This window comes from Cyanistes caeruleus, unplaced genomic scaffold (assembly GCF_971803275.1).
Source record: "Cyanistes caeruleus unplaced genomic scaffold, bCyaCae1.hap1.1 HAP1_SCAFFOLD_199, whole genome shotgun sequence".
Taxonomy (NCBI): Eukaryota; Metazoa; Chordata; class Aves; order Passeriformes; family Paridae; genus Cyanistes; species Cyanistes caeruleus.
Window position 1 is genome coordinate 65,961 of NW_028255987.1, and position 12,148 is coordinate 78,108.

A 12,148-nucleotide genomic window follows, 5' to 3' on the forward strand; every position below is an offset into this window, starting at 1 on the left:
TTAAAAATTTTTAAATGAAGGGGATTATTGTTTTTTATTTGGTTACAGGCCTGGCATTTAAATCAATAATATAGAAATGAAAATATACACATCTATAATAAAGAAATAAATATAGGGTGATATATATATATGGAGACCCATAAAAAAGAAATAAATACAAGTAATCTAAATCTAGAAAAGCAGATTAATATTCAGTATGAAAACTATATGGATAGATGCTAATATAATATATTTTAATATCTGGTATGTATTATATCTATGTGTATAAATAAAGAAGTTCAATATGATAGAAATAAATATTACAAAGAGTTAAATGAAGGGACTTTTGGTTTTTTATTTGGTTAGAGGATTAGAGGCAGGGCATTTAAGTGAATAATATAGAAATGAAAATATACCGATCTATAATAAAGAAATGCATATAGGGAGATAGATAGACAGACAGACAGATAGATAGATAGAGCCATAAAAAAGAAATAAATACCAGTAATCCAAATCTGGACAAGTAAATTAATAATCAGTATAAAAGCTATACAGATAGATGGTAATGTACTTTAATATCTGTTATGCATTATATCTATGTGTATAAATCTAGAAGATCAATATTATAGAAATAGGTATTAAAAACATTTAAAACAAGGGTTTAATTGGTTTTTATTTGGTTAGAGGCTTAGAGGCATGGCTTTTAAATGATTAATATAGAAATGAAAATATACACCTCTATAATAAAGAAATAAATATAGGGAGATATATATATAAATTGAAATAAAAACAAATAAATACAAGTAATCTAAAACTAGACAATTAGATTAATATTCAATATGAAAAATATATGGATAGACGTTAATATATTTTTATATTGATTATGCATTATATCTATGTGTATAAATATAGATCAATATGATAGAAATAAATATTAAATACATTTAAATGAAGGGGTATTTTGTTTTTTATTTGGTTAGAGGCAGGGCTTGCTAAGTTTCGATGGGGGGGTTTTTTGGGGCGTTCCTTGGAGAAGAGTTTTTGGAAGGGGGTTGCACATGTGGTTTCTTGCCTCTCTTCTCTGCAGGTGCAGGGACGCCCCCCGCCCACCCTGGGCTGAGCTCTGCGGCAGTGCTGCCGCCTTGTGGGCACAGAGCGGTACTGCAGCTGTGCTCCGAGCTGGGTGGTGCCTGGCCGAGCGGGGCCAGGCGGGGCCGAGCTGAAGCGGGCGGGGCCAAGACGAGCCGAAGTGGGCCCGAAAGAGCCGAACCGAGCGGAGCTGCGTCAGGACCAACCCCCTGCAGGAGCCGGCCGGGAGGACCCCAGCAGAGGCGTTGACTCCAATGCCTGCCGCCGCAGGTGCGGCCGCCACCCAGCTATGGAGCCGCTGAGCCCCGCCGCCATCGTCCTCGCCCCGGGAAAGGTGGCGGAAAATCAGGCAGAGTGCTTGGAGTCGGTCAGCGTCGGCAGGTTTTTCGTTCAGGCAAGTAAGTAAGACAGACGTGCTGAGAGCAGCGGGGGCCTTAATTGTGCCATAACAAAGATGGCTGCTCGGCCGGAAGTGGCTTCAGCCACAACAAAGATGGCGGCAAGGAAGGGTGGAAGTGACGTCACACCATGCACAAGATGGCTGCCTGGTCGTGGCTGGCTTGACCTTCCAAGGATGGCGGCCAAAAAGGCGGGAAAATGGAAGGACCCCGGGCGGTGGGTGCGTGCTTTTGACTGCCTGACAAACATCCCGGCGCCAACGCCACTCTGGCGCAATTTTCTGCAGCTTTTCCGGCCGTGCAGACACGGGCTGTGCGCTCGACGGCTCCAGGGCCGGGCGCGAGTCGGTCGGGTGCCGACAGGCAACGGTGAAGACGCCTCTCTCTGCCGGGGTCCTTGCTGCGGCCGTGTTCTGGGGCTTATGGCACTCGCGACAACCTGTACCTTGCCACCGCTCCTCTCGCTCTGTTCTCTCCCCCACGGCCCGGGGAAATGGCGGAAACCCCAATGGCATCGGGACCAAACGGTCGCTCCCTGGCCCTGGGACCGAAGCAGCCCAAGGAGGTGGCTGCTCTGTGTGCCGGAACGGTGAGAGCGGCGGGCGGGGCGGGGGCAGGTTATCAACCGAGTATATACCTGTAAGTATAAAGATGATCAAAATAGATATTAAAAACTATTGAAGATAAAGGGACTGCTTGGTTTTTATTTAGTTAGAGGCAGGGCTTTTAAATAAATAAGAAAAATAAAAATAAATAAAATCTTTAAAGAATGAATATATAAAGGTATAGAGAAATGTATATAGACATATATATATGTACGTGTAAAAATAAGTACAAATAAGTAATAGAAATATGTACATATATATTGATTTATAATCTATAATATGATTTCATATATATGTACGTGTAAAAATAAGTACAAATAAGTAATAGAAATATGTACATATATATTGATTTATAATCTATAATATGATTTCATATATATGTACGTGTAAAAATAAGTACAAATAAGTAATAGAAATATGTACATATATATTGATTTATAATCTATAATATGATTTCTGTACGTATAGATGGTAATATGATATATTTTAGGATATGTTATGTGTTATGTATATCAACAAGGTATATAAATATGATAAAAATTATATATTAAAATATTTTTAAATACCGTTTAATATAAAGGGACTGTTTGGTTTTTATTAGGTTAGCTTCGGGGCTTTTAAATAAATACTACAAAAATAAAAACATAGAAATGTATATTAAATATATAAAGATATAGACGTATGTGCAACCAGAAAAGTAAAGATATATAAGTAATGCCAATATATACAAACTGATTTATATTTAATATATATATTATATATATTGATTTAATATATGTATTATATATATAATAAATATATATCATTAAAATGTATATAATATATTTAATATATAATAACGTACGTATACATGTTAAAATAATATATTTTGATACTTTATATATTGCTTGTCATATATAAATGAATATGGTATATAAATTTAAACATGTGTGGTGGAAATAGATGTTAATTTGGTTTTTTTTAATTTTCATTGTTTTGGTATGTTTCTCGGAGGCAATCCTCCCCTTGCAGCTGCTGACAGCACGGAAAACCTGTGTGCTTCGTGGTGTCTGTTGCCCAGCTGGCAACGATTCCCTTGTGTTTGGTGCATTAAGTCACACCAAGCTGTGTGGGATGGCAGGTGAGCACATTGCCCTACCCTTTTAGCTTTTCTGGCTCACACACAACTTCCTTTCCTTTTAGATATGGAAAACAGGGAAGAGAGGGTAGTGTGACATTAGCACTAATTTCTAGCAGATTTTTAACTGCCCCTGATGCTCGTTCATCTTTGCAGTGTGGGTTTTCATGCTGACAAATCCTCTGCTTTGCCTTCTGCTCACAGTCAGCTGGGCCCTTTATTGAACAGATTTATCTGCTACAAGGCTACGCAGAAGGATGGAAAGGAGGAACCCAGGGGGAAAAAAATAGATTCAAGGCCGTGCATTGATCATCTGATGTACTCTAGAGACAAACGTGGCTATCAGAGGTAACATGGAGCAGCCTTTCTGGCCTTTTCAGTTGTATTCAGAGAGATGTTTGCCTGCTGTGAATATCTGGGTGCTTGGAGTTCACTCTGATTTCAACAAGCCCATCAATAATAAAACATTGTATTGATAGAACAAGATCTACTTCTGTGAAGTTGTGGCTGCACAGAAAAGCGGCATAAAGAAGGTAGCTGGTTTATTTGTATGATATGTAGCTTTTTTAGGATGTTTTGTTCTTTATATGTCGTTAATTCCAAATACAAGCCTGTGAACTTTGTGTTCCCCTTTAGGGGCTGGTTCTGGGGTAACGAGGAAACACGAGGCCTAAACACCTCTGGCTTGTCTGTCCAAGGATCTGCCTCAATTGTGGCTCCCATCCTTCTGAAGAACTCTTCAGCACAGTGAGTTACCTTCTATAACTATTTATTGTTGTATTGTTGTTGTGAGACCTCATTGCTGGGTGAGAGGACCAGGGGAAATTAAAGGCTGTATGCCACTGTTACTTCATCACTGAATTCTTGTACTCTGTTAAAATCAAAACAAAAGGCATTTACACTGTCAGAAACACTTAACTGTAAGTTAAGGTAAAGGTCACAGTGCTAAAACGTAAGAGCAGATAGCGTTGAGCTCCTTTCTATTCCCTCTCCGTCAGCTTTTGTGACTCCTGCCTCCAAGGTATCATCAGATATCCTCTAGATCTTGCAGTGGAAGAGATGCTGAACCATCAGCTGTTCCATATTCTACACCATGTGTCTTTTTACCATGCTCCTCTGAGAAGCATCTCTCCCTTCTCTGTTTCTTTGCAGACAAAAAGGGAGAAATTGGGATTGCCTTTGTTCTTTTGCCTGTTAATAAAAAGGCCGCTTGTGGCTGTGTGCAGTGGCAACTGCATCACAGAATCTTAGAGGTGATTATTCACAAGTTAAGGAAATAATTCCTTTTTTTGTCACTGCTGCACTGAATCTCATAGGCGTGTCTGTGGCTTGATGCCTAAGATATTTAGAGCAGGTTTTATTCTTACAGGGGTTTTGCACACTAAAGTGTGTGCCCAGGTTTTGTTTCCAGAAGTGAGGTATAGTGCTGGGTGTTTAATTTGGTATGTTACTTGTTCTGTTGTGTAAATAACTGCAGTGCCCTCCCTGTGCCTGTGTATTGCAGGGGCAGGTGAGCGCTGGTTATAAGGGTGGTGATAATTAGGAATAAGCTGTTTAAGCTTGGATAAATGTTTAGAAATCATTGCTTAGATATTGCTGTGTAAAATGCTCGCTTGCGGTGAGAGACTTCTCCAGGGTCAAGCTGTTCAGGTATAAGCAATTTATTATAAGGGTAAAGAAAGGGGAGACCTGTGTCCACCACCAGCCTCGGCATCCACGTGGTCCAGGGGAGGGGAGAGAGTGGGGAGAGCAGGGGAGGAGAGGTTGGAAAAGGGGAGGGAGGGAGTAAGAGCAACAGAGGGAGAGCGGGGGAAACCAGGGAGGCTTAGGAGATGGGGGAGACAAGAGAGGGGTAAGAGGGGAAAAACCAAGAGGGTAAGAGTAAGAGAGGGAAAGAGTGGAAGAGGTAAGAGAGGGGGAGAGGGGAGCTGAGAGAGGAGTAAAGGGGTAAGAGAGAAGAGCCGAGAGGTACGAGAGAGGTTAAGAGGTAAGAGAGAGAGGTTTAAGAGTGAAAAGCTAAGAGAGCAAAGTTCTTGTCACAATCCAATGTATCTTTTTCTACAGTGAATATTCTAATTCCCAGTATCCAATCACTATGAGATACACCCACTAAAGACTTTACATACAGTGTTGCATTTGAGGCTGTACAAGCTTTACAAGTTCTTTCCTTGCTTCTTGGCCTTTGGGCTTTCTGTCAGCAGAAGGGCATTGTTTTATCAGCAGGGATTTTCCTTTAGCTGGCTAGGCTATTGTTCTCTGGTCATATAGTAACCAGTACTCTGTATCTTATGACTCAAAGCAGGCTTTCATTTCTATTCAATTCTAGCCTTCTTTTTTCAGAATGTTCTGCCAAACAATCACATTCATAAGGTTTCCCTGTTTCACCCTCCCCAACAGGCAGCGAGTTGTGCTGCGCTCTGATAATTCCATACTCAACCTGTTCCTCATTTCTTAAAGGTTCACTTCAGCCTTGAATCAGCAGGTCCCTAGGTCCTGCTTCCACAGGATCATCTGGGCCCAGCACCAGAGAAAAGGACTCGTGCCACTCCCGGTCTTCGTTGGACATGATCTCCACCTTAAACATGATGTGGGCCACACCTGACAACAGTTCAGAGACACGGGGCTTACTGTGCGAGTCAGAGCCTCAGCCACCACGTCACCAGCTCAGCTCCCTTCGGCTCTGCTGGCACCAAGGGCAGAGTTTGCAGGGAGGGGAAGAAGCAAAGATGTGACTGAGAACATTCAGTCAGCATCTCAGTCCCCCCTGCCCCGAGAGGAGGCAGCTCCCTGTGAGCTCCCAAGGCCCCCTCCCATCCCTTCTCCTCCCCGACCTTCTTCCCTCCCTCCTGCACCACGAAGAGGGGGCTGGTGCCGTCGGAGACGGTGAGGGTGAAGCGGTCCCTGAGCGCGCTGCCGCCGCCGTGCCTGCAGCTGCCGCGCTTCTGGTAGATGTGATGTCATCCGTGGTGAAGGTGGTGGCCTGCAGAGGACGCTGCCCGCGGCCGCTGCGCTACATCAGCCCGTGCCGGGGCGGCTGCACCGCCCCGAACATCAGGGACTCCACCTGTGCCCGGACATGGAGGGGCAAAGCTGGGGACACAACCTCAGGACACTGCCCTTCCAGCTCAGGAGAGCTGGACAGGGATTCTGGCCAGGCAGCTCCCCTGTGTTGGTGTTCCCAACACAAGGGTTAGCACAGAACATTCCTGGTTCCCCCTGAGCCCCGCCCTGTCCTTGTCCCTCTCCCAAGGGATTTTGTTTTGTAGGTGTCTCCCTATAAAACAAGGCACATCCCACCGAATTCCTGCTTCAGCTGGTCTGAGACAGCTCCCACCCACCCCTGTGCCTGCTCCACGAACACAAGAGCAGCCCCCAGTCCTGCAGCCATTCCGGGCAGTGTGTCCCTTGCTACTTCTGCCAGGGCAAAAACCTTTGGGGCAGGATTTTGGCTCAGGCAGCCAGATCTCTTGCTGCAGGGGAAACAGCAGTGAGATAGAGCCAATGTTAGACAGCTCAGCCTCTGGCCAGACCCAGGAAGAAGAGGAAGTGCCATTTCCATCCATGCTGAGCGTAAATTCAGCGTTAAGTCTTTAAACACAAGCCCAGGTGTGCAGCACAAGAGGGGAGCAAGGAGGCTGGGGGTGGTCCTGCCTTACCTCTGTGTCAGCATCTGTCGCTTTGAGCTCAAACTCCATGATGGTTTTTCTCACCCCTTCCTGAACTGTCATCCCAAAGATTTGCACGATGGGCAAGGAGTCATCCACGGGGTTTATGGTGATGTCAAATGTCTGGCTCACCTGGGACAGGAAGAAATGCTTCCCTTGCCGAATTCAGCCTTCCAAGAGTGTGACTTCACCGCAAGAGCACAGCGATCCCCAGTTTGGGTCTCTTCATTTCAGCCTTGTCTGAGCTGCTAAGCCCAGATCACTTCTTTATCCCTCCCCACTCATTAATTCTCCCTCTTTCTGTGATATTTATGGACATCCACTTTCCCTCCCTCTCTCACTCAGTTTTTCCCCTCTCCCTCTATGTGCAGCTAGACTTCTTCTCTTTCAGAAAACAGGAAAAAGGCATTTCTCCAGGGGCTGGATGTCGTCAGTACGCTGTCAGTGCACTGAATCAAAGCTGAGCTCCAGGAACAGTTGGCAAGCAGCTGAAAACCAGGCACTCAGCTCTTGGTGAGCCCACTGGGCAGGTGTTCCCTGTTCCTGTTCCCTGCACAGGCCTTGCTGCCTTCCTGACCTGAGGGATGTGGGAAATCCCACAGCAGGTGAAGGAGGAACAGCCACATCTGCCCACTCAGGCAAAAGTCAGGCTGGGACTGACCTCGTTTGTCCCATCAGACACTTTTCATCTTTTTCTTTTTTCTTTTCTTTTTCACTTTTCTTTTTTCTTTTTCAATTTTCAGGACATCAGACCTTTTCTTTTCATCAGAAAAGATGAAGGCATCCGTGTGCTTTTCCTCCTCACTGGTGTGGATGTACTGGATGCTGCCAGAGGCCAAGTCTGCCTGGCTGAAGGAACTAATTCTTGTCCCTGGAAAATGAACAACAGGGAGGAAATGTGCAGCAGAAAGAGCAAGGCAGGGAAAAACTACAGGAAGCAGACATATTTAGGCATGAGGACTCGGTTTTGGCTGGTTCTGATCCAAGTCAGGCTGCCCCGTGAACCCTCAGCTGAGCCAGGGATTTAGCTGGCACAGAGCCTCCTAAAATTTCCTTCTCAAAAAGAAGTCCAGGCTTCTTTTCATCTCCTCCTGTTGGGAGTGGGCCTCCTGGGGCAGAGAAGCTGGGAGAAAAACTGTCCATGTAACACTTGGATTGTCGCTGCTGGGCAGGACTAACCCAACCGTGGCATCACTGGGGATGAACCGAAGGCCTTCTGGCCTCACAGCAGTTTTCCAAAATGCCTTCCAAGGATCTCTTCTCTCTGCCCTTCCTTATACCCCTGCATTTAGTACCCAGTCCCATTTTCAGCACTGATTTATAGTGACATCTTTACAGCCCATTAGGTGTGACACAGCCACAGAAAGGTACCTGACAAGCATTACAAAAAACACTTGAGCATTTTTAAATCTCTTTGCTGTGTTCAACAGTTTTTACTGCTGCTGTCAACCAACATCCTGACAAGAAGTTTGCCACCAATATATCACACTAAATGGCTGCTGACAAATGCTGGCCACACTACAGAAGACACCAGGATCTGATTTAAATAAATGAGCCACAATGGAACGATCAGCTAATATTTCCTCAGAGCTCATCAGGTGGAAAGGTTTGGGTTCTCTTTTGAACACTTCAGTACTCTCTCCTTAGGTTTAGGTCATTTAAATCATTACAGCTACTTCTCAGTCTGTGACTCTGTAGCCTTATTGGTCCCTCACAGACATGAAAAAGCAGAGAAATCAGAATCATCATCAGATTTTAAATAACAGGAGGAATAAAGCCCTTAATTCAAGTCTCCAAAGTACAAGATCCGCTGGTTAGTTTGCAATTTAGACAAAGATACTGCAAGTTTTTAATTTACTCTCACAGCAGGGAGTAGTTTGCTTCTTATAACTCATTCACTATTCCTGCCCTTTCAACATCTTTTTGTGAGAAGATGAGGCAAACCACACACCCAAACTGAGCTGTACAGGGACCATCTGCATCTTGAAAACACAGAGCAGATATTTCCGCTTTCATCTCACATTTACGAGAAATCTAAAGTTAAGAAGAAATACAACCTTAGATGAATATAATAAAATCAGAAGAGCGTATTTTATGACACCACAGATCAAGATTAATTCATCAGGGAGAGGCAGCACACTCACACAGTCAGCAGAAAAAAAGCAGGGTGGAGCTGCTCCCACTCCAAGGCAAGAGCCTGCAAGGCCTATCCTTTGGGGACTCGTCTTTTGTGTGAAGGCACATTGTCTAGCAGAAGAAGAGGTTGGTACCTGGTGGAGCAGGGCCGAGATTCCATTTTCCCCAGGCAGCTCCCCCTGCATGCTGTATCGCTGGCCAGGACTGGGAGAGGAGGGGGAGTGTGTTCAGCACTGCTGCTAAAACGGAGTGGCCCTCTCAGGAGGATCCTGGTTTCTTCAGGGCCTTGCTCTTCCACTGGTTTGTGTCCACAAAGGAAAGGCATGCAGAAGGCAGCACCATCACCCCAGCCCTGCAGTCAGGAGTCCATCAGCTTTCCCCACAGTGAACGTGGTTAAGGTCTCCTTAACCAAAGCAAAACTCAGCACCACTACAGATGTACAGAACAGCAATTTATCCACTGGGGCCCTCCGACACACTTTGCCCATTATGTGTGCAGAAGACTCCAAGTACTGACTTTACATGTCCACAAGCGTGGCCAAAGCCACACATACAGAGCAACACCAAGTTCTCACGGTGTACCAAGAGAAACAAAGATTTAATAACATTATTTCTTAGACAACTGTTGGGGATGAAGTCAAATGTAAAGAAAAAATGGAAATGTAAAAAATCATGGATGTTAGTGCACACGGATACAAAGTTTCTGCTTTTGAGCTCCGCAGATGTTTTAGTCTTTCCTCTTTCCCTTCTTGTGTGAGCTGCCTTTGAGTCAGTTATGTTATGTTGAGCTCTTGTGGGCACAGAACGCTACTGCCGCTGTGCCCCGAGCGGGGCCCTGCCCCGCTCCGCTGGGTGACGGGGGGGAGGCGGCAGCGGGAGCTACGGCAGTTCCGCGGCTGCCGAGCCTGGGGAGGGAGTGAGCGGGGCGGTGTCTGTAAATAGCAGGGAGGGGTGAAATAGCGTTAAGTGTGTAAAGTGACACGGCCCGGAGCAGGGACACGGCGCTAAAAGGAGCAGCGGCCGTGCAGGCCAGCGGCTAAGAATAACAGCAGTGGCGGGCGGCAGATCAGTTTCAGCTTCACAGACGGACTGCGGGGAGAAGGACGGTGAGCAGCGGACCCGCAGCAGGAGAGGGGCGGGCACTTAGGTATTTTCCTAAGGTGTTTATCTCAGCCAGCACCTAATCGGGCAGTCCAAGTCCTCGCAGAAGAGGAACCGCTGCGAGGGAAGAGGCGCTCAGAGCCTGCAGCGAGCTGTGCACGCCCTCCCCACCGCCGCTCCCTGCTCCGCGCTTGCCATCGCAGCTTTGCGAGCTGGCACCACACCCGGGCGAGCTGGCGGCTACGCCCCTCCCCGCCCCCTGCCCCGAGTGCCGCTGGGGCGCTCCGATAGAGGCTCTGCGGGGGCCTTTTAGGCGGGACCAGGGCAATAGAGAGGGCCGGAGAAGGGGACGGGAGTCTGGCGAGCGGGGCCCAGGGCGTCCGCGGACCCTGCGAGCACCCCTGGCTCCGCCCAACTGAGCACCTCGCGCTCCCATGGGCCGCAGCCTCAAAGCTTCCGCCAATCCCGGCCCGCCTTGCTATGCGCTGGCCAATCACAGCCACCCTTTGAATCCAGGCGCGGTCCCGCCAAGCTCAGCCCGCTCAGTCGCGGCCCGGTCCCGCTCCCCCGTTTTGCTGGGGTGCTGCTCCGGCCGCTGTCGCTTTGGGAGCCGGCGGAGCCGAGCTGTCGCAGCCCCGAGAGGTGCTGCTGGGTCCCGGGAAGGGTGGGCGGGGGCTCCCCGTTCAGGTCCCGGCCGTAATTTCGCCCAAAGAAACGGGGAGAAGGGGGGGGAGCGGGGGGGATCGCGGGAGCGGAGCCTGAGGGGACAGCGGGGGGTCGCGGAGGCGAGCGCGGCGGGAACGGGCGGGCTGGGATTGGCGGGCCCGGTGCTGCCTCGGGCTGTGATTGGCTGGGCTGGCCGGCCGTGGGCTATAAATAGCGTGAGCTGGAGAGGTGTGGGCGTTAGTTCGGCGGCGCGGCGGCAAGCGGTAGAGAGGCGGCGGCGGCGGCGGCGGCGGCGGCGGCGGCGGCGGCGGCGGCGGCGGCGGCGGCGGCGGCGGCGGCGGCGGCGGCGGCGGCGGCGGCGGCGGCGGCGGCGGCGGCGGCGGCGGCGGCGGCGGCGGCGGCGGCGGCGGCGGCGGCGGCGGCGGCGGGAGCGGGAGCTGCGCGGGCACGATCAAGGGAGCGCCGGTGCGCCAGGACGGAAGCCCTGCGCCGGTGAGGTCGGGCGCCATGCCCGCTTTTCGGGCGGCCGGAGGCGGGTGCGGGGTCTGGAGTGGCACAGGGAGATGAGCTGCTGCTTCTACGGAACAGAGAGGAGCTGTTTTGTAGTTTCTGGATTGAAGATAATGTTTAAAATATCGGAAATAAAGCTGGGATTTTTTGGTTTTTAATATTTTAGTTTGACTTTATTTAAAATAATAACGGTTTTCTTTGTTACATTGCTTAGCTTTGCTCGTTCTATTAAAATAAAAAAATTATTAATTATAATTACTTTTAACAAGATATATTGTTATCTTTATATGTATTAGTTTAACTATTAATAAATAATGATTAAATATTATCTACTATTATTAAATACTATTTGTTAATCATTATTTAATTAAATATTCATTATTTATAAGTTTATTATTTACTAATTATTATTTAATAATATTAAATATTATCTATCAATAATTAATTAAACATTTATTATTTATTCGTTAGCTAATATTTATTATTTATTGATTATTAATTAAATATTAATTAAATATCTGTTAATTATTAATTAAATATTGAGTAATTATTTATTAGTTCATTATTATTTCTTATTATTAATTAAACGTTAATTAACTATTAATTAATTATTAGAATAAATTACTTTAGGGGCTTTTTTGCTGGATAGCTGATGTTAATTCAGTAGAGATTGTGGGGCTGGGGCTGAAACACCCATTGTGGGACCAGTGGAGACATAAAGCCCCAGGGTGTGGAATAAAGACCTTGGCACTGGAATCATGCCTAAACCAATGTGGGGCAATGGAAATACTGAGGCTGGAGCTGGATAAATGCCATGGGGGAAGGGGATGGAGCTGCAGCTCAGGGCCTGCAGGAGGTGCCTGGGGGATTAGCAGCCCCTGT

General features: G+C 47.0%; 1 long non-coding RNA gene across 3 annotated transcripts; it reads left to right on the forward strand.

Annotated features, from left to right (window-relative positions):
* The first annotated feature begins 1,518 nt into the window (after positions 1-1,518).
* Positions 1,519-9,702, forward strand: LOC111943851 (uncharacterized). Of its 3 annotated transcripts, none has more exons than XR_015282227.1 (6): positions 1,519-2,105; positions 3,065-3,191; positions 3,393-3,721; positions 3,825-3,935; positions 5,646-7,366; positions 7,597-9,702. It is a non-coding gene; the product is annotated as an uncharacterized LOC111943851 (long non-coding RNA). The 3 variants fall into 3 exon arrangements; XR_015282225.1 differs by having other exon boundaries at positions 3,393-3,536; XR_015282226.1 differs by lacking the exon at positions 1,519-2,105 and having other exon boundaries at positions 3,056-3,191; positions 3,393-3,536.
* The last annotated feature ends 2,446 nt before the right edge of the window (positions 9,703-12,148 follow it).